Genomic DNA, 23,594 nt, shown 5'->3' on the forward strand with positions numbered 1-23,594 from the left:
GGTCTTGGCCACAGCAAGCTATCAGTTAATTGACTATCTTCTAAACTGTTACCCCTCCCACAAATATTTTCACTCTAGTTAGGGACCTTTTAAGGACCAATGCAAGCTCAAGGTCTAATGAAATGAATCAAAAAATCATGACATTTTTGGGACCACAACTGATATGGCCCCTAGTAAAAATAAACTAATCATTGAAGACCATCAGACTAAAGGTCAGACTCATCCAGTGCCAGACTAAGTGAGTAGAATCTGGAATTAGTTGCTCTGAATGGAATGAGAACCTTCAGATGTCTGCAGGTCCACTATGTAGCTACCTTCTTCTCTGGCCCCCACCATCAGTGCCTACTGAACAGGACATAGATTCTACCTCAGTTCCTAGTTTGAATTGTCATTCCCACTGCTGGGTCTAAAACCCTTTCTAGGACTCCAAGCTACTTGACTGTCTCCATAACCATCCTACCCTACAAGGCCAAGATTTAGATTGAACCCTGTGATTTGACTATCTGGACATTACACCCTTACACACTTACCAACAGGAAAAGAATCATAAAAATCATAATAAAAAATCATAAAATTAAAAAAATGTATATAATTTTATGATATATGTATATATATCATATCTCATGGCTTGTCAATACAGAATGTTCACCAGAACATTTAGCCTATGTACCAGATCTTGTACTAGACACTAGGGATCTAAAGATAAATAAATAAACTAGGGTCCCTGAGCTCAAGTTGTTATAGTCAGTTGGAAAAAACACATACACATAACTAATTTCACTAAAATATAACAAGTGCTATAAGCAGTTTGACACGGGGTCCTATGAAAGCCCAGAGGAACACCTAACCAGCTCTTAGGTAGCTAACTAACTTTCAACTTGAAGGAAGTGGGTGAAAGGGAAGGTTTCTCTGAGGAGATAATGTCTTAACTAATTCTTAACAAATGAATAGATGTTCTTTTGGTAAAAAAGAGAGAAGAAAGGAGCTAAAATTCTTGTATGGCTGAGTAATCTGTTGGACCAACACATTTGTAGTTTATAACAACTATAAAGTCTAAACACAATACAAAATAATCACCTGTAGGCACTGAAGGGTGACAAAAGCAGGCAATTTATGGAAGAAAAATTATACCTGGGTGAAGAGAATGGCATGGAGTTTGTTTACCATTTTTATAGCTTTTAACCTGAGGGCGAGCTACAGTTGGAACAACATAGGGTGGCTAAAACTCTGATAGAAAACTCACAGTAATTTTGGCTTGAATAACCAGAGGACAGAGTTTGGAGCAACTAGAAAACAGGACCAGAGAGGAAGAGCCCAGAATTCTGTGTATAAATTCTACCCAAATCTCTAGCTGACCAATGAATTATTCATGCATGGGCAGGCTTCAAGCAACTCAGCTAATGATGGATATGAGATTTGCGATATTTCCCAAAAGACAAAATTTTCAGATTGAGTCTGACGAACAATTTCCTATTAAAATAACTCTTTGGAGGAATATAGTAGAATCCAGAGTCTCCATAACATTAGTATTCACTTTGTCCAAGGTATAACCCAAAGTTACTTGACATGTGCAGTAATAGGAAACTGTGACTCATTATCAAAATAAAAAGCCATCAACGAAGGTTTTGTGATGATCCAAATGTTGTAATTATCAAACAAGGAATTTAAAGCAGCTATTCTAACTATCAACAGTGAAATTTTGAAAAATTCCTTAGGTGGGCTGAACAGCAGAATGGAGGTGACAAAGGAACTTCAGAGAGCTTGAAGACAAATCACTAGAAATGATTCCATCTAAACAATATAGAGAAAAAGGTTGAAAATATGAACAGAGACTCAGGGACGTATGGGAAAATATCAGTAGTTCTAATATATGTGATATATGAGTTATTGAGGTCACAGAAAGAGAGGAGATTTAGAATGAGACAAAAGAAATATTTTTTTAAATAATGGCTAAAAACTCTCCAAATTTGGTGAAAAAAATAAATTTACAGCTTCAAGAAGCTCAGTGACCACAATACATTATAAATATGAAGAAAATCATGCCTGCACATCATCATCAAATCTTTGAGAACAGAAGATAATAAAAAAAACCTGAAAGCAGTCAAAGAAAATTGACACATAAAGGGCAACAATAATTTAAATTACTACTTACGTCTCTTCAGAAATAATGGAGGAGAATGGACAATGGGACATTTTTAACGTGCTAAAAGGAAAAACCTTTAACCCACAATTCTTTATCCAGCAAAAATGTATGTCAATAATGAAAGCAAAATTAAGATATTTTCAAATAAAAGAAAAATATGCAAACTTGTCACCAGGAGACCTGTGCAAATTTATCATCAGGAGAGCTGAACTATAAAAAATATTATAGAAGTTTTACAGGCAGAAATGAAATAATACCAGATGGATCTTCAAGAAAAAATAAAAAGCATCAGAAATGGCAAATATTGGAGTAAATATAAAATAGTAATTTTCTCTCTTAATGTCTTTTTAAAAGAAGGTAAAGTGCATTTCAAGCAAAGGAAACAGCATAAGCAAAGGCCTGAAGATGGAAAATAACATGGTATGATAAGGAAGTACAAGCAGTTTATTTCTTGTAATGTTACATGTGATAAAAAGACTGACAGGCATGCCCGCCATGCTGAGGAGCCTTGTCTTAATCTTTAGGTGAAGGTTCTCCAGCCAGAAAATGAAATTGTGAGGTCCGTATGTATGTAGATCACTCAGGCTACTCAGTGAAGGATAAATTTGAAGGGGCAGGAAACTCAAGCTATTGCAGTGATCAAAGAGAGATATTAAAGAAAGCACATCAAGAGAACATGATCTGGAGAAGTAATAGTATAGAAGTTTGAGAGGGCAGTGTTAAAAATTTTTTGGAGGTAAGATCTGTATGAATTAGAGGTTGTGAGTGAAGTAGAAAAAAATATCACTTGGATCATTAAAAAGTTTTGGGGGAGTTTTCCCTCAATATAGACCAATTTACTGCCTAAATTTCTGGTAACATAGTATTGGGCACTAATTCCTGCTACCTGTCTCATTCATAGCCCCTACTTATTGCTCAAACCTCCTACTTAATACCAGGTGACTGTGCCCCATCATCCCCTTGGCAACAGCTATTTTGATTAGGCTGCGTGGTAGGCAGAGGAACTGAATAGTCAATGCATAAACCTACCAAGACCCTATGACGTATCCAGTACCAAAAAATGAACTGAGCCAATCAGATTTTCTCTCTCATGAAGCTGAACCAAGAAATCCCAAAAGAATAGGTCATTTAACAGTGGAAGCCAAGGCTAAAACTTCATGTCAAACAGAGAGGCTAGATGCCTTATGAAATTCTAAGAACTGAATAAGAAATATGGAAAGAAGCAGGCACCCCACAAGAGAGTGACACTATAGTTCCAGAGAGAGGGAAAAAGAATAAGCTGATATGCTAGAACTTCCTTGGTTTCTGTGCCTGGCATATGATAAAGACTAAATAAACATTTTGTTGTTGTATGGAGGAATAAATAAATGAACACACAAATTAAATGAATGAAGATGACTTTCTAGTGCCAGTTTTTATAAAGCAAAATTTTGTACAGCCTTGTTTTCTACTTAGAAATTCCTATCCTCCTTATTGTTCCATTTCTATTCCTACACTACACTCACCTCCACTGCATCACATTTCATGAAGTTCCTTGAACATCTGTATTCTTTTCAAACTAAAAAGCTGAGCTAAATGACTGCCAACTTTGTTGCAATTTTTTCAGTATCTCTGTTTTCCAGAAGGTCAGAAATTCTCAGTATGTACCCATACCAGTGGTGGATAAATTTTTGGACTAAAAATAAAACAGCCTTTACAAGTATTAACAGATGTATATAGCCTGAAGACCTGCAGTTTTGAATCACTCAAAATTTGGAGGCTGCACCCCTCTAGAATCACTCTTGTCCTGAAACCATGTGTGCCCTCTGCATGTATCAAGTCTGTGAAGGCATCTTTGGGTAGCTCTCCAGGCTGCTACTGTTTTATACTTTTCCTAGACCAGGTGTTTGGTTTGAATCAGAGCCTAAGTGGAGTGAGGAATGATGATAGTACCTGATCATCACTACAGCAAGACTTCCTGTACTCCAGCTCTGAAACTTTGCCACATTTATTTTAGAATAACACAGCAAAGTATCTGAGCCAGTGGCAGAGACCTCAGGCACAGAGACTCCAAACTACAGTAGAAAAGTATTTTGTACCTCCACAAATTCTAAAAAGTATTTGTATCCCCTTTTGCACCACTGAGTTGAACAGAGGAATAAAGAAAAGTTTTTTCTTTAAAAAAACTTTTAAAAACTCTTAAAAAGAAAGGAGATGTTTTCTCACTTCTGCTCCTTAGAATTGCATACTGCTACACATTCTGGCTGAAGGAGGAAATTAGACAGATGAAGAAGGAAACAGAGATGATTAGCCTGTCACTGGAAAGGAATATTAAAGGATGGGAAAACAGAACACATTTGTCAGTTCCTTACATAACCAGGTGAAATAATTACATTTAATTGTCTCTGAATTATTTAACTATGACATACCCCCAAATCCTTAAGAAAGCCACATTTGTCCCTGAGGAGAGTATTTCAGTCCAATGTAAACTCTTGCTTATTTTTCTTGTACAGAGGCTTTTAAAAAAGTAATTTACTATCTCTTTAGGAACTCATTGCACTGGACCAGTGTTTAGGTGTGTTTATTTCTGCCACCCCTAACCGCAACACCAACTTTTCTCCGGCACACAGAGCTTCTCTTTTCTTTCTCTTTAATAAAATACTGAATGTTCTGAACCATAATATTTGCCCCTACTTCCTTCCTTGACCACAGATGGGTAGATGGAAGATTGTTGTTTCAGGTAAAACAGACAACCACAGAAAAGAAAATTATTCTTAACATTTTTATTTTTTAAAACCAGCTACCATGAAATTCATTTTCTAAAATGAGCAGAGGTGGTCATGTGGCTCATTTGTTTACTAGCTATGTGACAATTACACTTAACCTCTCTGAGCCTAGTTTTCTAAACTGAAAAATGAGGATAACAATACTTCCTATTTCATAAGGTTACTGTAAAATGTGACAGCAATAATATGAAATGTTAGAAGAGTTCCTTGCATATTATTAGCTATTACTTTTATGGGGTCACAAGAGCAGTGACCACCAATAATAGCACCAAGAAAAGGGGAAGGAGTGGTATTTTAGCACTGAGTTGAAAGGTCATGTTTAAACTTTTAAAGTTCTAGACTCTGGGCTTCATCACAGGGCTCGGCATGGAATTAAATCTATGTCAGTGTAACAGAAAACCTCACTTGCCAAAAAAAACATAGTTGATAAAAAAAGTTGGATATCGGCATATATGATAAATTGGGAAGATCATATGAACTCATAACTTTTTTAAAAAAGAACTATCTTTTCCACCTCTGCCTCTAAAATTATCAGCATTTTTGCCTATCAGTAACTCTCCTTTGTACCTAGAATTAACATGAAAGATTTCCTATTAAAGTGAACATTTTTATAATTATGATTATCTTTTATATACTTTATATTAATTTTTCTTTCGCATATTCTCACTTCCTTTCACAGACTCACATTTTACATCAATTCTTAAAATAATAATAATTATTATTGTTATTTTGCTGCCCAAATATCATAGCTTGAGCAATGGGAACATTTAAGGGACTGCACACTTTTGGTTTTTGTATTACTCCCCAATAAAATTAACCAGGAAATCTTGGAAGAAAGTAAACAGCATGAGGCCACTTTAAAAAATTTTTTTTCCAAATTCCTACTTATTGCTCAAAGTACAAAAGAAGCATTCCAGGTGCATAGGCTAGTGGCTGGCATGTTAGTAAATGACTGACCTAAAAGTCTAAAAGCCTGGCCCTCTTGCCTCAAGTTGGGAAAACTGTCAGTGTGATTTATATTCCAGAGGACCCAGCCCCATTCTTAAGTCAGACTTAACCTGCGACCACATCATTACATGTTCTTTCCCCTTCCCTATCCTGCTTCCTTCTATCCCTCTTCTGTTTTTAACTTGTATTTATTATAGAAAAATCCAACAGATTTTATTACATTTGAAAACTTTGCCATTAACTTCTGTATTATTGTATCCATAGAAATCTAATCTATTTAATGTCCTAAAGGCTAAATTTGTAAAACTGAGCTATATTTCTTCTATTTTTTTATTCCATTAAAGAGTCAAAATTAAATGGTCTACTCTTTTTTGATGTTAGAAGAAACTTTTTTATTAACATGTGATTTAAAATACACATTTATAAACAGTGATTGTGTTGAAATTCAAATCTTTTAGATTGTTTTGTACTCATGATAGTTGTTCAAAACGTTTCCACAGGACTTATATGCTATTTTAGTACTGATCGCTGGTTGGTTTTCAGAATGGGTTCAGGTTTCCTCCAAGCTAACCTAAAAGACACAGGATTCTGGTGGCCCCTTGATTAAACATGCATCATTTATAATGATTTTCCACATGATTATCCCAAATAGCCACGGAACAGCACAATTTTAGGTGTAAGTTTTCTTTAGAAAATGCTGAAATCTCTGCCCTGACTCAGTAAAAATGCTTCATCATTTGTATCGTTAAGCACATACCAGAGCAGAGACTCACAATTGGAAATGCCACAGGAACCAGTGCCTGGGTAGGAAAAACAGAACTGTAATTGTCAAATGGCTGGAGGCTCAGTACAGACAACTCTGAGAGTTAAAAACTCCAAAGAAATTCAGTCATGGAGGGTACCCACATACTGTGAGATTTACCTCTAGAAGTCTGACCAGATTCCCACAGTATATAATGGAGAGAAATCCCCTTGGTCTTCCTTCAGGGGGAGAGGAAAAGGAACCATTCTAAATACACCAGAGCACTGCCCTTTTATCTCTTTTAAGTTTCTTCCAGAAGAACACTCCCTCAATAAATCACCTGCATCAGAATCCTTGTCTCAGCTTCTGCTCCTAGAGAACGTCAGAATGTGTTAGGAATGGGCTAGGAAGCAGACTCTAAGGGTGGTATTCACAAGCTGAATCACCTGCTGGCCAGCTGCCAATGAGGACCTCACCCCTGTGGGTAGGTAGAGTCTTGGTAGTCCTGATATCCTGAAGCAGTAAAATAATTAAGGCTTCCCAATTGTGGCTAATTGGGATATGATCTGGAAGAAGATGTACTGGTTTGTTCAATATCTCTGGCATTTGAGAGGTACAGGAGAAGCAGTAATTACAAGGATTGTGGAATTGCCTAGTTGTTGCTGAACACCATCAATGTTTTGAAGTGAAAAAAGAAAATGATAGGCTAAAGATGACTGCTCATCAATTCAAAGCAAAGTGTGAATACTGAAGATCCTATTAGGTAGCACTTAAAGAAGTCATCATTGGCTGAGGACCTCATCTTAAGAGTAGCAGAATTTTCGAAAATATTGCATTTTCAACCCTAGAAAGTTTCCTATGCCCAAATCAGGGCCCTGATATGGAAAGAATGAGACCCTGAGACTTGAGTTAAGGATTCTGGGTAGATCCAGCTCAGAACTTTGAACCCCTGGTATATCTGAACCCTCTGAGCCTACAGATATGCCCCACTCATTCTTGTTAGAAGATGAGCACTGCTCTGCTTGAAGAATATGCAGATGTTTCAAATAGACAGGTGACTTACAAAACAATGCTTACCCTTCTTGGGATCTGCCACCAACTTATGTCCAGATCAATAACTAGAGTAAAATCTCAACATAATTGGGGAGTGTCGGGTTTGGTAAGGCAGAAGAGCAATGAGCAACAAATGAGCTGTAGCATCTCAATAACATGCAGTGACCAACAACCGGGACCATGTCCATGGAAGTAGATCCTGAGGATGCTGAATCACAGGGAACAGAATATAAAGCAGATTGAAGAAGAGTCTGTTGATATAGAGGCACTCTCCTATAACATTGGAATTAACACCCTGGTAAGGATCTTGACATCCAGTTCTAGTAAGTTTCTGGGATGGTTCTTAGAAGCTTTGAAAAATCAATGACCTATGTTAAATGAAGTGGAAAATTCAACAGCTAATTATATTGCCTGGTATGGCCCTGAAGACATGCTATACAATATACAAAGCAATACAAAATGCAATGTTGACCACTGGCTGCAGCAGCAGGGAGATGTTCAGTAGTGCCTGTTCTCTGTAAGAAGAGGCTGACAGTAAGAAATTTTGTAACACAACTAGCCTCCCTAATAGTGATGGTATAATCCTGGAATAGTAGAGGCCTGGTGGCAGCACCTAACTGTCAGAAGCAAGGTGGGTGTAATTATTCTCTTGGGTAGCAAGGCAACTAGGGAAGCCTAACCCACAGCAATGTATAGAACATGATGAATCCAGGAGCTAGATAGGGATCCAACAAAGTATTACTCACTATAGACAATCAATCAGGGACATATATTACTGGATCAGCAAAAGGTTGGGGTTAGCTGCCCCAGTAGGAAGAAATAATCCCTTGCCTAGTTTCCAGATCTAAGACAGTTCTCAGACTCAGAACCCATCAATTAGGGAGGCCAGATCCCTTGAAGGACACTACAATACAACAGCAAATGTGTACCACAGTGATTCCCCAGTCCTCCCCCACAAAGACTTTTCTCAGGTAATTATAAGCTGAGGAAAGGAAATACATACAAGTTTTTGAGGGATGTTGGATGTAAGGTCTGAATGAACAGAGTTGAATACCCCATGGCCCCAAATGTTATCACAACACCTCTGTTAGAATAAGGAATAGAATTCTGTTAGAGTAAGGAAGTTAGATAAAAAATGGTATCTTGGCCCAAGTCCATTTGATAGTGCCTCCATTGGTTCCAAGAATAAAAATAAATATAAAATGATCTAAGTCTCATTTCCCTGGTATCTAAATACATAATTGGAGTGGACATTCTCAGCAACTGGCAGAACTCTCACATTGGTTTCCTGACCTATGAAAGAAAAACCATTACAATAGAAAAGGTCAAGTGGAAACCCCTGATATTGCCCTCCCCATCCTTGGAAGACTGTAAAATCAAAAACAATACTGCTCTAGTGAGAACAGCAGAGATTAGTACCATCCTCAAAGACTTAAATGATGAAGGTTTGAAGGTACCCTTTTTTTTGTTTGTTTGTTTTAGATATCTTTATTAGAGTATAATTGCTTTACAATAGTGTCAGTTTCTGCTTTATAACAAAGTGAATCAGTTATACATATACATATGTCCCCATATCTCTTCCCTCTTGAAGCTCCTTCCTTCCCACCCTCCCTATCCCACCCCTCTAGGTGGTCACAAAGCACCAAGCTGATCTCCCTGTGCTGTGCGGCTACTTCCCACTAGCTATCTATTTTACGTTTGATAGTGTATATATGTCCATGCCACTCTCTCACTTTGTCCCAGATTACCCTTCCCCCTCCCCATATCCTCAAATCCACTCTCTAGTAGGTCTGCATCTTTATTCCTGTCTTGCCCCTAGGTTCTTCTGACCATTTTCTTTTCTTTTTTTTTTTTTAGATTCTATATTTATGTGTTAGCATTCAGTATTTGTTTTTCTCTTTCTGACTTACTTCACTCTGTATGACAGTCTCTAGGTCCATCCACCTCACTACAAATAACTCAGTTTTGTTCCTTTTTATGGCTGAGTAATATTCCATTGTGTATATGTGCCATATCTTCTTTATCCATTCACCTGTTGATGGACACTTAGGTTGCTTCCATGTCCTGGCTATTGTAAATAGAGATGCAATGAACATTTTGGTACATGACTCTTTTTGAATTATGGTTTTCTCAGGGTATATGCCCAGTAGTGGGATTGCTGGGTCATATGGTAGTTCTATTTTGTTTTTTTTTGTTTTTTTTTGTTTTTTTTTTTGTGGTACGCGGGCCTCTAACTGTTGTGGCCTCTCCCGTTGCGGAGCACAGGCTTCGGATGCGCAGGCTCAGCGGCCATGGCTCAGGGGCCCAGCCGCTCCATGGCATGTGGGATCTTCCCAGACCAGGGCACGAACCCGTGTCCCCTGCATCGGCAGGCGGACTCCCAACCACTGCGCCACCAGGGAAGCCCTATTTTTAGTTTTTTAAGGACTCTCCATACTGTTCTCCATAGTGGCTATATCAATTTACATTCCCACCAACAGTGCAGGAGGGTTCCCTTTTCTCCACACCCTCTCCAGCATTTATTGTTTGTAGATTTTTTGATGATGACCATTCTGACCAGTGTGAGATGATATCTCATTGTAGTTTTGATTTGCATTTCCCTAATGATTAATGATGTTGAGCATTCTTTCATGTGTTTGTTGGCAATCTGTATATCTTCTTTGGAGAAATGTCTATTTAGGTCTTCTGCCCAGTTTTGGATTGGGTTGTTTGGTTTTTTGATATTGACCTGAATGAGTTGCTTGTATGTTTTGGAGATTAATCCTTTGTCAGTTCCTTCATTTGCAAATATTTTCTCCCATTCTGAGGTTGTCTTCATCTTGTTTATGGTTTCCTTTGCTGTGCAAAAGCTTTTAGGTTTCATTAGGTCCCATTTGTTTACTTTTGTTTTTATTTCCATTTCTCTAGGACATGGGTCAAAAAGGATCTTGCTGTGATTTATGTCATAGAGTGTTCTGTCTATATTTTCCTCTAAGCATTTGATGGTGTCTGGCCTTACATTTAGGTCTTTAATCCATTTTCAGTTTATTTTTGTGTATGGTGTTAGGGAGTGTTCTAATTTCATTCTTTTACATGTAGCTGCCCAGTTTTCCCAGCACCACTTATTGACGAGGCTGTCTTTTCTTCACTGTATATTCTTGCCTCCTTTATCAAAGATAAGGTGACCATATGTGCATGGGTTTACCTCTGGGCTTTCTATCCTGTTCCATTGATCTATATTTCTGTTTTTGTGCCATTACCATACTGTCTTGATTACTGTAGCTTTGTAGTATAGTCTGAATTCAGGGAGCCTGATTCCTCCAGCTCCGTTTTTCTTTCTCAAGACTGCTTGGGCTATTCGGGGTCTTTTGTGTTTCCATACAAATTGTGAAATTTTTTGTTCTAGTTCTGTGAAAAATGCCAGTGGGTAGTGCTGTATGAAAGGAGAGAAGGTTAGTACTCCCCTTGAAGTTACCCATTATATTCATCTGTAACTGCCCTGTCTGGCCTCTAAAACACAAGGAGGATAATATCTCGAATTTAACTAAGCAGTAATCCTAATTGTAGCTACTGTAATGGATGTGATATCACTGTTATAGTAGATTACAACAGCCCTTAATAAGTGCCATGTGGTTATTAATCTGACATATGTGTTGTTTTCAATACCTAGAAGCAGGAGGAGATTAAGCACTTTCCTTTTACATGGAATGGAAAATAGTATACACTAATGGTCTTGCTCCAGGGTTAACTCTCCTATACTCCATTAAAACATAGTGGAAAATACCTGGACCATCTGGACTTCCCATGGAACAACACACTGTTCTATGACATTAGAGATTTCATATTTGTTGAACTTACTGCATAAGAAGCTGGCAAGTACTCTGTATACCTTGGTAAGACACATGCACTCCAGAGTATAGGAGACAAACCCTATGAAAATTCAGGCCTACCCATGTGAGTGAAGTTTATAGGGTCTGGGGCTTGCTGAGAAACCCCTTCCAAATTAATATTGAGATCTATTTCAGGTATGGGTTTAATTTTCCTGCCCAAAGTGCCTCAGACAACACCACTATACAAAGGATCACTGTCTCAGATGAAGTGAGCATTTTTACAAAAGAGATGTGGTGGTGGACCCAGAACCATGAGAGTCACTGGTCCTATCACATACTGTATCCCTCCAAACCTGCAGGCCTGATAGAGAAGTAGAACAGACTTATGAAAGCACAGCATCATGTATGCATGGGCATGATTCCTCAGGATAGGGTTCACACAAATCAGTAGCCATTGTATGGGGATATTTTCAAAACAGGGGAACCCAAGTTGTGGAAGTAGGAGTAGCTTTCTCTACTAGTGCCCCAAGTGATTTCTGTCACTGCAACTTCATGCTCTGCAGGCCTAGAGGTTCTAGTTTGCATAGGAGAAATGTTTCCAAATAGGAACACAGTAATAAGAGTCATTAAATTTTACTATGAGGCTACTGCCTGCTCATTTTGGATTCCTTGTGCCAAGCGGCTGGCTGTCAAGGAAAAGAGTCCCTGTACTAGCGGGGTAACTGATTTGGATGAGGTAGCATTGTGTTACACGATGCGGGGGAAGGAAGCCTATTCTGCACTTAGCTGGTCCACTGGAATGTCCCTTGATAACTTCCCTAGGCAATTTTGATAGCAAATGGACAAAGCCTAAGCACCCACAGCCTACGACAGACATGGTAACTCAGGACTTAGATCCCTCAAGGAAGGGAGTCTGGATAGCCCTACCAGACAAGCCACCTAGCCCAGCAGAAGGGCTAGTTAAATGTTAAGGAGATATAGGATCTGTGGAAAAGGAGAGACATGATGAGTTTCAAGATCAAATGCAATGTCAGGATTTGGAATTTTTCCTACTAACCCTGTCGTAAATTTCTCCAGGAAAAAAAAAAGAGTAAACAGAATCCAGGATAAGCTGTCTCCAGATGAAGTGAAGTTATGTTTCTCAGAATGTTTCTGAGACTACATTCCTTTAAACCTCCCACATGCACATCTCCATCTCACTCTGTTTCTCAGAAAACCTAACTTAATATCATACCCACTGAACAAGTTGAGATCATGAGGATATGATGCATAATTTAGCACTGCTGTAAACTAACAGACAACAAGGGTTCTGAGGAGAAAAGAAAGTACTCCAACTATACAACCACACATGGGAAGCCATGATGGCTCTGAAATGGTGGTACTCAGCTCAAATCCAAATTAAACTTAATAAATATAAAGAAATGGATCCTAAGTTGTGGTAGTGGTGTTAAGTGAAACACATGAAGTTGAATCTCTGTAACCTAAATGACTGTATCTTGTGATATAATCACAAGACATAATACAGTGTTTTGAATTCAAACTTATCTGAATTAAGTAATATTCCTAAACTGCAAAGCAAGTATGTGAATACACAGAGTTCTTTCCCACACTGTTTATATCTCTTAAGCACATTATCATAATAAACATATAGTTGAGTGGCAACTGAACCAAGTATAAATTCAATGTTCAAATGAGACTGAAATAAAGCATCTCCCTGAAGAACAGCAAAAACCTGGAGCCAATCTAAGTGTCCAACTAGAGAATTAGTTTAATAAGTCATGGTACAGTATATCATAATTAGTGATGATATGAGTAGATTTATATTTATTGACATAGAAAGATGTGATGTATGGTATTACTAAGTGTCAAAGCAGGCTGCAAGTTAATATTGTAGAATACCTTATTACTTTTGTCTGCGTTGGGTCTTTGTTGCTGTTTGTGGGCTTTCTCTAGTTGAGGCGAGTGGGGAGTACTCTTCATTGCAGCACACGGGCTTCTCGTTGTGGTGGCTTCTCTTGTTGCAGAGCACAGGCTCTAGATGCACAGGCTTCAGTAGTTGCAGCACACGGGCTCAGTAGTTGTGGCACGTGGGCCCTAGAGCATGCAGGCTTCAGTAGTTGTGGTGCATGGGCTCAGTAGTTGGGGTGCGTGGGCTCTAGGGCACGTGGGCTTCAGTAGTTGTGGCTCGAGGCTCTAGAGTGCAGGCTCAGTAGTTGTGGCACACGGGTTTAAGTTGCTCTGCGGCATGTGGGATCTTCCCAGACCAGGGATCTTTCCCATGTCCCCTTCACTGGCAGGTGTATTCTTAATCACTGTGCCACCACGGAAGTCCAGAATGACCTTATTTATGATAACTTATAGTCATATAAATATATATATGGAAAAATTCTGAATAGAATTACATCAAAATTTTATTCAGTAATAATTATAGTTATAATTATTTTGATTATTATCCCAGAAGCTGCCAGTGTCCCATGTAGTACTGCAGCCAACTTCTAATGGCTTCCTCTGTGTCTGACAGCTTTTTATTCCAGAACTGTGGAAGACAGCTTGTCTGGCAGCAGGCTGAAAATGCTGAGGTAGTAGCTCACCCTTGAGGTGACCTCATTCTGAGGCATTTTTTTTTACAGCATTTCTCAGGATTTCTCCATGAGATTTCTCTTTAGTAGCCCACTGTGATATCTGGCTTAATAACACACCCTTCACTGGTTGGATTCTCTTCGTTATGTTACTCCTCCATTCCCATGAGTATTCTGCCTTTCCGAAATAATCTGCTTACACTCAAAGCCATGTTTCATCTGTTTCTGGGCATACTCATACTAAGATATCTATCTGTAATTTTCAAATACTTCTCCTAAAGCTCAGATGGTTTATGTAAAAATTTAATAAAAGTTTAAAAAACATTTTATATGTGATGTTTTATAAGTCAGATGTAAAAAAACATAAACAGAAAGAAAGTTAAAGAAAAGTTAAAGAACACAGAGTTCTTTCTGTGTTCTTCAATAAAGCTATTTGTCATAAGTGTTTGTTTTAAAGATGTGATGGGGCATGAAAACTACTTTCAAATATTTAAAGGGCTAATAAGTAAAAGAAAAATTGATGTATTCATCATGATACTAAAGAAACCATAGAAAATGAGGCTAGTGGAAGTCACAAGGAGAAGAATTTCTATTTAAATAAGAACTGTCTGGCAGTTAAAGCTGCTTCAAACTGGAATAAACTGTCTCTGGAAAAAGAGCATTTTTGTCAGTGACAAGTGCCAGACTGTGAGCAGAACCTGGCTGACTCTTGACAGGGACAGTTGGCTGGAAGGATATTTAACATCCCTCTCAACTTGGAGAGTCTCTAATTCTGAGCCTAATTAATCAAAATATGTGGATATCTGGGAATCATTTATGCTTTCTTACTAATGATACTAGGAGTACTGGATTATTTGGAACCATATGTTCATTCCTAGACCTTCAAATGTGAGATAAGGGATCACTGTAGCACTTTGTACAAATGGTAAATACACATTCACAAAACATAGACTTGGAAAAAGATTTAGGAGTCTGGATAAATCATAAAATGTGGATCCAAAAATGTTAATTTAAAAATTGACATTATTGACACTGACTTCAGTCAGACCATGAAATAGGTCTACTTTCATACAATTTTCCAGCATTTGAAATATGTAAGCCAGAGACCATCAAGAAGTGGTCAGTTTGAATAAACAGGAAAATTAATTGTGCATCCTTAAAACAAAAGTAAACACACTTTTCCCATGGCCTGCTTTATGAGAGAGTGAAGAAATGGGAATAAAGATTTAATGTGTAGAGACTGGTTCAGGATGGTGGAGTACAAAGGCATGTGCTCACTCCCTCTTGCAAGGGTACCAGAATCACAACTAACTGTTGAACAATCATTGGCAGGAAGACACTGGAACTCACCAAAAAAGATACCACACATCAAAAGGCAAAGGAGAAGCCACAATGAGACAGTAGGAAGGGCACAATCACAATAAAGTCAAATCCCATAACCGCTGGGTGGGTGATTCACAAACTGGAGACCAATTATACCACAGAAGTCCACCCACTGGAGTGCAGGTTCTGAGCCCCATATTGTCAGGCTTCCCAAGCTGGGGGTCTGGCAATGGGAGGAGGAATCCCCAGAGAATCAGACTTTGAAGGCTAGCGGAATTTGATTGCAGAACTTTGACAGGACTGGGGGAAACAAAGACTCCACTCTTGGAGGGCACACACAAATTGTGCGTGCATCAGAACCCAGGGGAAAGGAGCAGTGAACCCATAGGAGACTGAACCAGACCTACCTTCTAGTGTTGAAGGGTCTCCTGCAGAGGTGGGGGGTGGCTGTGTTTCACTGCAGGGAGTGGCTGTGGCTCACCACAGGGACAAGGACACTGGCAGCAGAAGTTCTGGGAAGGACTCCTTGGCTTGAGCCCTCCCAGACTCTGCCTTTAGCCCCACCAAAGAGCCTGTACCCTTCAGTGCTGGGTCGCCTCAGGCCAAACAACCAACAGGGAGGGAACTCAGCCCCACCCATCAGCAGAAAAGTGGATTAAAGTTTTACTGAGCTCTGCCCACCAGAGGAACACCCAGCTCTACCCACCAGCAGTCCCTCCCAAGAGGAAGCTTGCATAAGCCTCTTAGATAGCCTCATCCATAAGAAGGCAGACAGCAGAAGCAAGAAGAGCTACAATCCTGCAGCCTGTGGAATGAAAACCACATTCACAGAAAGATAGACAAAGTGAAAAGGCAGAGGACTATGTACCAGATGAAGGAACAAGATAAAACCCCAGAAAAACAACAAAATGAAGTGGAGATAGGCAACCTTCCAGACAAAGAATTCAGAATAATGATAGTGAAGATGATCCAGGACCTTGGAAAAAGAATGGAGGCAAAGATCGAGAAGATGCAAGAAATGTTTAATAAAGACCTAGAAGAATTAAAGAATAAACAAACAGAGATGAACAATAGAATAACTGAAATGGAAAATATGCTAGAAGGAATCAATAGCAGAATAACTGAGGCAGAAAAACGGATAAGTGACCTGGAAGACAGAATGGTGGAATTCACTGCTGTGGAACAGAATAAAGAAAAAAGAATGAAAAGAAATGAAGACAGCCTAACAGACCTCTGGGACAACATTAAATGCACAGACATTCACATTATAGGGATCCCAGAAGGAGAAGACAGAGTGAAAGGACCAGAGAAAATATCTGAAGAAACAATAGCTGAAAACTTCCCTAATGTGGGAAATGAAACAGTCAGCCAAGTCCAGGAAGCACAGATGGTCCCAGGCAGGAAATACCAAGGACAAACATACCAAGACACATAGTAATCAAACTGACAAAAATTAAAGATAAAGAAAAAATATTAAAAGCAACAATGGAAAAACAATAAATAACATACAAGGGAACTCCCATAAGGTTATAGCTGATTTCTCAGCAAAAACTCTACAAGCCTGAAGGGAGTGGCACGATATATTTAAAGTGATGAAAGGGAAAAACCTACAACCAAAATTACTCTACCTGGCAAGGGTCTTATTCAGATTCAACAGAGAAATCAAAAGCTTTACAGACAAGAAAAGTTAACAGAATTGAGCCACACCAAACACTCTCTACAACAAATGTTAAAGGAACTGCTCTAAGTGGGAAACAGGAGAAGAATAGGAACTACAAAAACAAACCCAAAACAATTAAGAAAATGGTAATAGAAACATACATATTGTTAATTACCTTAAATGTGAATGGATTACATGGTCCAACCAAAAGACACAGGCTAGCTGAATGGATACAAAAACAAGACCGGTTTATATGCTGTCTACAACAGACCCACTTCAGACCTAGGGACACACACAGACTAAAAGTGAGGAGATGGAAAAAGATATTCCATGCAAATGGAAATCAAAAGAAAGCTGGAGTAGCAATACTCATATCAGATAAAATAGACTTTAAAATAAAAAATGTTATAAGAGACAAGGAAGGACACTACATAATGATCAAGGGATCAATCCAAGAAAAAGATATAACAATTATAAATATATATGCACCCAACATAGGAGCATCTCAATACATAAGGAAAATGCTAACATCTATAAAAGACAAAAACAACAGTAACATAATAATAGTGGGGGACTTTAACACCTCACTTACACCAATGGTGTAAGAAAATTAATAAGGAAACAAAAGCTTTAAATGACACAATAAACCAGATAGATTTAATTGATATTTATAAGTCATTCCATCTGAAAACAGCAGATTACACTTTCTTCTCACGTGCACATGGAACATTCTCCAGGATAGATCATAACTTGGGTCACAAATCAAGCCCTGCTAAATTTAAGAAAATTGAAATCGTATCAAGCATCTTTTCTGATCACAACACTATGAGATTAGAAATAAACTACAAGAAAAAAACTATAAAAAACACAAACACGTGGAAGCTAAACAATATGCTACTAAGCAACCAATGGATCACTGAAGAAATTAAAGAGGAAATCAAAAAATACCTAGAGATTAATGAAAATGATCCAAAACCTGTGGGATGCAGCAAAAGCAATTCTAAGAGGGAATTTTATAGCAGTACAATCTTACCTCAGGAAACAAGAAAAATCTCACATAAACAACCTAACCTTACACCTAAAGTAACTAGAGAAAGAAGGACAAACAAAACCTAAAGTTAGTAGAAGGAAAGAAATCATAATGATCAGCACAGAAATAAATGAAATAGAGAGAAAGAAAACAATAGCAAAGATCAAGGAAATTAAAAGTTGGTTCTTTGAAAAGATAAACAAAATTGATAAACCATTAGCCAGACTCATAAAGAAAAAAAAGGGAGAGGACTCAAATCAATAAAGTTAGAAATGAAAAAGAAGTTACAACTGACACCACAGAAATACAAAGGATCATAAGAGAATACTACAAGCAAGTATATGTCAATAAAATGGACAACCTGGAAGAAATGGACAAATTCTCAGAAAGGTACAGTCTCCAAAGACTGAACCAGGAAGAAATAGAAAATATAAACAGACCAATCACAAGCACTGAAATTGAAACTGTGATGAAAAACCTCCCAACAAACTAAGGTCCAGGACCTGATAGCTTCACAGGAGAATTCTATCAAATATTAGGGAAGAGCTAACATCTATCCTTCTGAAACTGTTCCCAAAAATTGCAGAGGAAGGAAAACTCCCAAATTCATTCTATGAGACCACCATCACACTGATACCAAAACTAGACAAAGATACCACAAAAAAAGAAAATTATACACCAATAGTATTGATGAATATAGATTCAAAAATCTTCAACAAAATACTAGCAATCCAAATCCAACAATGCATTAAAAGGATCATACACCACGATCAATAGGGATTTCTCCCAAGGATGTCAGGATTTTTTAATATCCACAAACCAATCACCACATTATGTGGTGTTAATGTGATACACTACATTAACAAATTGAAGAATAAAAACCATATGATCATCTGGTGGTGGGATGAACTGGGAGATTGGGATTGACTTATATACACTAATATGTTTAAAATAGACAACTAATAAGAACCTGCTGTATAAAAAAAAATAAAATTCAAAAATTCAAAGAAAAACCCACCATATGATCACCTCAATAGATGCAAAAAAAGCTTCTGACAAAATTCAATGACCATTTATGATAAAAAGTCTCTAGAAAGTGGGCATAGAGGAAACATACCTCAACATAATAAAGGCCATATGCGACAAACCTACAGCTAACATCATACTCAATGGTGAAAAGCTGAATGCATTTCCTCTAAGATCAGGAACAAAACAGGGATGTCCACTTCTGCCACTTTTATTCAACACAGTTTTGGAAGACCTAGCTATAGCAATCATAGAAGAAAAAGAAATAAAAGGAATCCACATTGGAAAAGAGGACATTAAACTGTCACTGTTTGCAGATGACATGATCCTATACATGGAAAATCCTAAAGATGCCTCCAGAAAACTTCTAGAGCTCATCAATGAATTTGGTAAAGTTGCAGGTTACAAAATTAATACACAGAAACCTGTTGCATTTCTATACACTATCAACAAAAGATCAGAAATCAAGAAGCAATCCCATTTCCCACTGCATCAGAAAGAATAAAATACCTAGGAATAAACCTACCTAAAGACACAAGAGACCTGCACTCCAAAAAGTATAAGATACTGGTGAGAATAATCAAAGAAGACACTAACAGATGGAAATATATACCATGTTAGTGGATTGGAAGAATCAATATTGTCAAAATTACTACACTACCCAAAGCAATCTACAGATTCAATGCAATCCCTATCAAAATACCAATGGCATTTTTCAAAGAAGTAGTACAAAAAAATCTTAAAATTTGTATGGAGACACAAAAGACCCCGAATAGCCAAAGCAATCTTGAGAAAGAAAAACAGAGCAAGAGTCAGGCTCCCTGACTTCATACTATACTACAACTACAAAGCTGTAGTCATCAAAACAGTATGGTAATGGCACAAAAACAGAAATATAGATCAATGGACCAGGATAGAAAGCCGAGAAATAAACTCACACACCTATGGCCAATTAATCTATGACAAAGGAGGCAACTATTCAATGGTGGAAAGACAGTCTCTTCAACAGATGTTGCTGGGAAAATTGGACAACTACATGTAAAAAAATGAAATTAGATCATTATTTAACACCATACATAAAAATAAGTTCAAAATGGATTAAAGACCTAAATGTGAAACTGGACACTATAAAACTCCTAGAGTAAAACATAGGCAGAACACTCTGTGACATAAATCACAGCAATATCTTTTTCAATCTGTCTCCCAGAATAATGGAAATAAAAATAAACAAACTTAAACTCAAAAGCTTTTGCACAGCAAAGGAAACCATAAACAAAACTAAAAGACAACCCACAGACTGGGAGAAACTATTTGAAAATGATGTGACCAACAAGGGATTGGTCTCCAAAATTTACAAACAGCTCATGAGGCTTAATATCATCAAAACAAACAACCCAATGGAAAAATGGGCAGAAGACCTAAATACACATTTCTCCAAAGAAGACATACAGATGGCCAAGAAGTATATGAAAAGATGTTCAACCTCACCAATTATTAGAGAAATGCAAATCAAAACTACAGTGAGATATCACCTCACACCAGTCAAAATAGCTAATCATCAAAAAATCCACAAACAATAAATGCTAGAGAGGGTGTGGAGAAAAGGGAACCCTCCTACACTGTTGGTGGGATTGTATATCAGTACAGCTACTATGGAGAACAGTATGGAAGTTCCTTAAAAAACTAAAAATAGAGCTACCATATGACCCTCCAATCCCACTCCTGGGCATATATTCAGAGAAAAACATGGCCTGAAAGGATACATCCACCTCAATGTTCATTGTAGCACTGTTTACAATAGCCAATACATGGAAGTAACCTAAATGTCCATCGACAGAGGAACTGATAAAGAAAATGTGGTACATATATATATGATGGAATATTACTCGGCCATTAAAAAGAATGAAATAATGCCATTTGCAGCAACATGGATGAACCTAGAGATTGTCATACTGAGTGAAGTCAGACAGAGAAAGAGAAATATCATATGATATCCCTTATATGAGGAATCTAAAAAAGAAATGATACAAATGAACCTATTTATGAAATGAAACAGACTCACAGACTTAAAGAATGAACTTATGGTTGCCATGGGGGAAGGAAGGGAGGAAGGGATAGTCAGGGAGTTGGGGATTGACATATACACTGCTATATTTAAAATGGATAACCAACAAGGACATACTGTACAGCACAGGGAACTCTGCTCAATGTTATGTGGCAGCCTAGATGGAAGGGGAGTTTGGGGGAGGATGGATACATTCATATGTACATCTGAGTCTCTTTGCTGTGCACCTGAACTATCACAACATTGTTAATTGGCTATACTCCAATATAAATAAAAAGTTTTTAAAAAGCATGAGTAAATGGTGAAAAGCTGCTGATATTGTGAAAAGATTTAGCAATTCAAAGAGAGGGACTGAAGGACCAATCTGAACATTCAGCACAAATAACACCCAGCAAAAGAAATACTTTCAGGAAGTAGGGAGGGACTTTAAAAAATCCTTTTACTTGTATCTTTAGTGAGAGTTGAGATGCTGTTATGTTGATTTAAAAAGATCAGTCTGAAAATAATAAAGAGTTCTTAAAGAGAAAAAAAAAATAAAGTAAATGACAGATATGTAACAACATGATGTGAGGAATTCCAGGAAGGATTACTCTCCTAAAAAAACCTGAAGTTGTACCATTCATAATTTATTTTGTTAGAAAGTACCTTTTGACATTCTTTCTTTTCCCCCTCCTTCTCCCATCCTCTCTTTACCATTCCTCTTACTGTCCTCTTACTTACCTTGATACCCGGCTCTCTTTACCATGTAATATTCTCTTGTAATATGATTATGTAGTGGATTAAGATATTAACATTTAGTGAGAATTGTGGTAATATTATTTTGGCCCCTTTTTCATCCCCCAGACATGTCTAGCAAAACCTTGACTCTAGATTAATTAAACCACCTGCCTTCTTCATTATACACCTGGGCGTCTGAACACTGCTAGAGAAAAATTATACAGTCAGGTGCCTTGGATCCACAAAAAAAACTTAGTCAACAATCCCATTTATCATCTCATCAAAAAGAGTAAAATATATAGTAATAAACCTACCTAAGGAGCCAAAAGACCTGTACTCAACTATAACATGCTGATGAAAGAAAGATGACACACAGATGGAAAAATAAACCATGTTGTTGGATTGGAAGAATCAATATTGTTAAAATGACCATACTACCCAATGCAATCTACAAATTCAATGCAATCCCTATCAAATTACCAATGGCATTTTTCAAAGAACTGGAACAAAAAATTTTAAAATTTGTTTGGAAACACAAAAGACCCCAAATAGCCAGAACAATCTTGAGAGAGAAGAACAGAGCTGGAGGAGTCATGCTCTCTGACTTCAGACTATACTACAAAGCTACAGTCATCAAAACAGTGTTGTACCAGCACAAAAACAGACACATAGCTCAATGGAACAGGATAGAGAGCCCAGAAATAAACCCTCGCACTTCTGGTCAATTAATCTGTGACAAAGGAGGCAAGAATATACAATGGAGAAAAGACAGTCTCTTCAATAAGTGGTGCTGGGAAAACCGGACAGCTACATATAAAACAATGAAATTAGAACATTCTCTAACCCCATATACAAAAATAAACTCAAAATCAATTAAAGACCTAAGTGTAAGACTGGATACTATAAAACTCTTAGAGGAAAACATAGGCAGAACACTCTTTGACATAAATCGCAGCAATACTTTTTTGGGATCTGTCTCCTAGGGTAATGAAAACAAAAGCAAAAATAAACAAATGGGACTTAATTAAACTTATAAGTTTTTGCACAGCAAAGTAAACCATAGACAAAATGAAAAGACAACCTATGGACTGTGAGAAAATATTTGCAAAAGATGCATCCAACAAGGGATTAATTTCCAAAATATACAAACAGCTTATACAGCTTAATATCAAAAAAACAAGTAACCCAATCAAAAAATGATCAGAAGACCTAATGGACATTTCTCTGAAGAAGACATATAGATGGCCAGCAGGCACATGAAAAGATGCTCAAAATCACTAATTATTAGAGAAATGCAAATCAGAACTACAATGAGGTATCACCTCACACCAGTCAGATTGGCCATCATCAAAAAGTCTACAAATAATAAATGTTGGAGAGAGTGTGGAGAGAAGGGAACCCTCCTTCACTGTTGGTGGGAATGTAAACTGGTGAAGCCACTATGGAGAACAGTATGGAGGTTCCTTAAAAAACTAAAAATAAAGTCACCATATGATCCAGCAATCCCACTCCCAGGCATATATCCGGAAAATACGAAAACTTTAATTCAAAAAGATACACGCACGTCAATGTTCATAGTAGCACTATTTACAATAGCCAAGACATAGAAGCAACCTAAATGTCCATCAACAGCTGAATGGATAAAGAAGATGTGGTGTATATATCCATACAATGGAATATTATTCAGCCATAAAAAAGGATGAAATAATGCCATCTGCAGCAACATGGATGGAC

At 37.6% G+C, this 23,594-nt stretch overlaps 1 protein-coding gene and 1 pseudogene across 9 annotated transcripts in view; one reads left to right on the forward strand and one right to left on the reverse strand.

Annotated features, from left to right (window-relative positions):
* TEX9 (testis expressed 9) overlaps positions 1 to 23,594 on the reverse strand; it is a 205,021-nt gene that overhangs the window by 91,875 nt on the left and 89,552 nt on the right. The gene's annotated exons all lie outside the window — the stretch shown is intronic.
* On the forward strand, positions 11,061 to 11,100 carry LOC131754198 (U6atac minor spliceosomal RNA; annotated as a pseudogene).

The sequence above is a fragment of the Kogia breviceps genome, chromosome 3, assembly GCF_026419965.1.
Source record: "Kogia breviceps isolate mKogBre1 chromosome 3, mKogBre1 haplotype 1, whole genome shotgun sequence".
NCBI classification, from domain to species: domain Eukaryota; kingdom Metazoa; phylum Chordata; class Mammalia; order Artiodactyla; family Physeteridae; genus Kogia; species Kogia breviceps.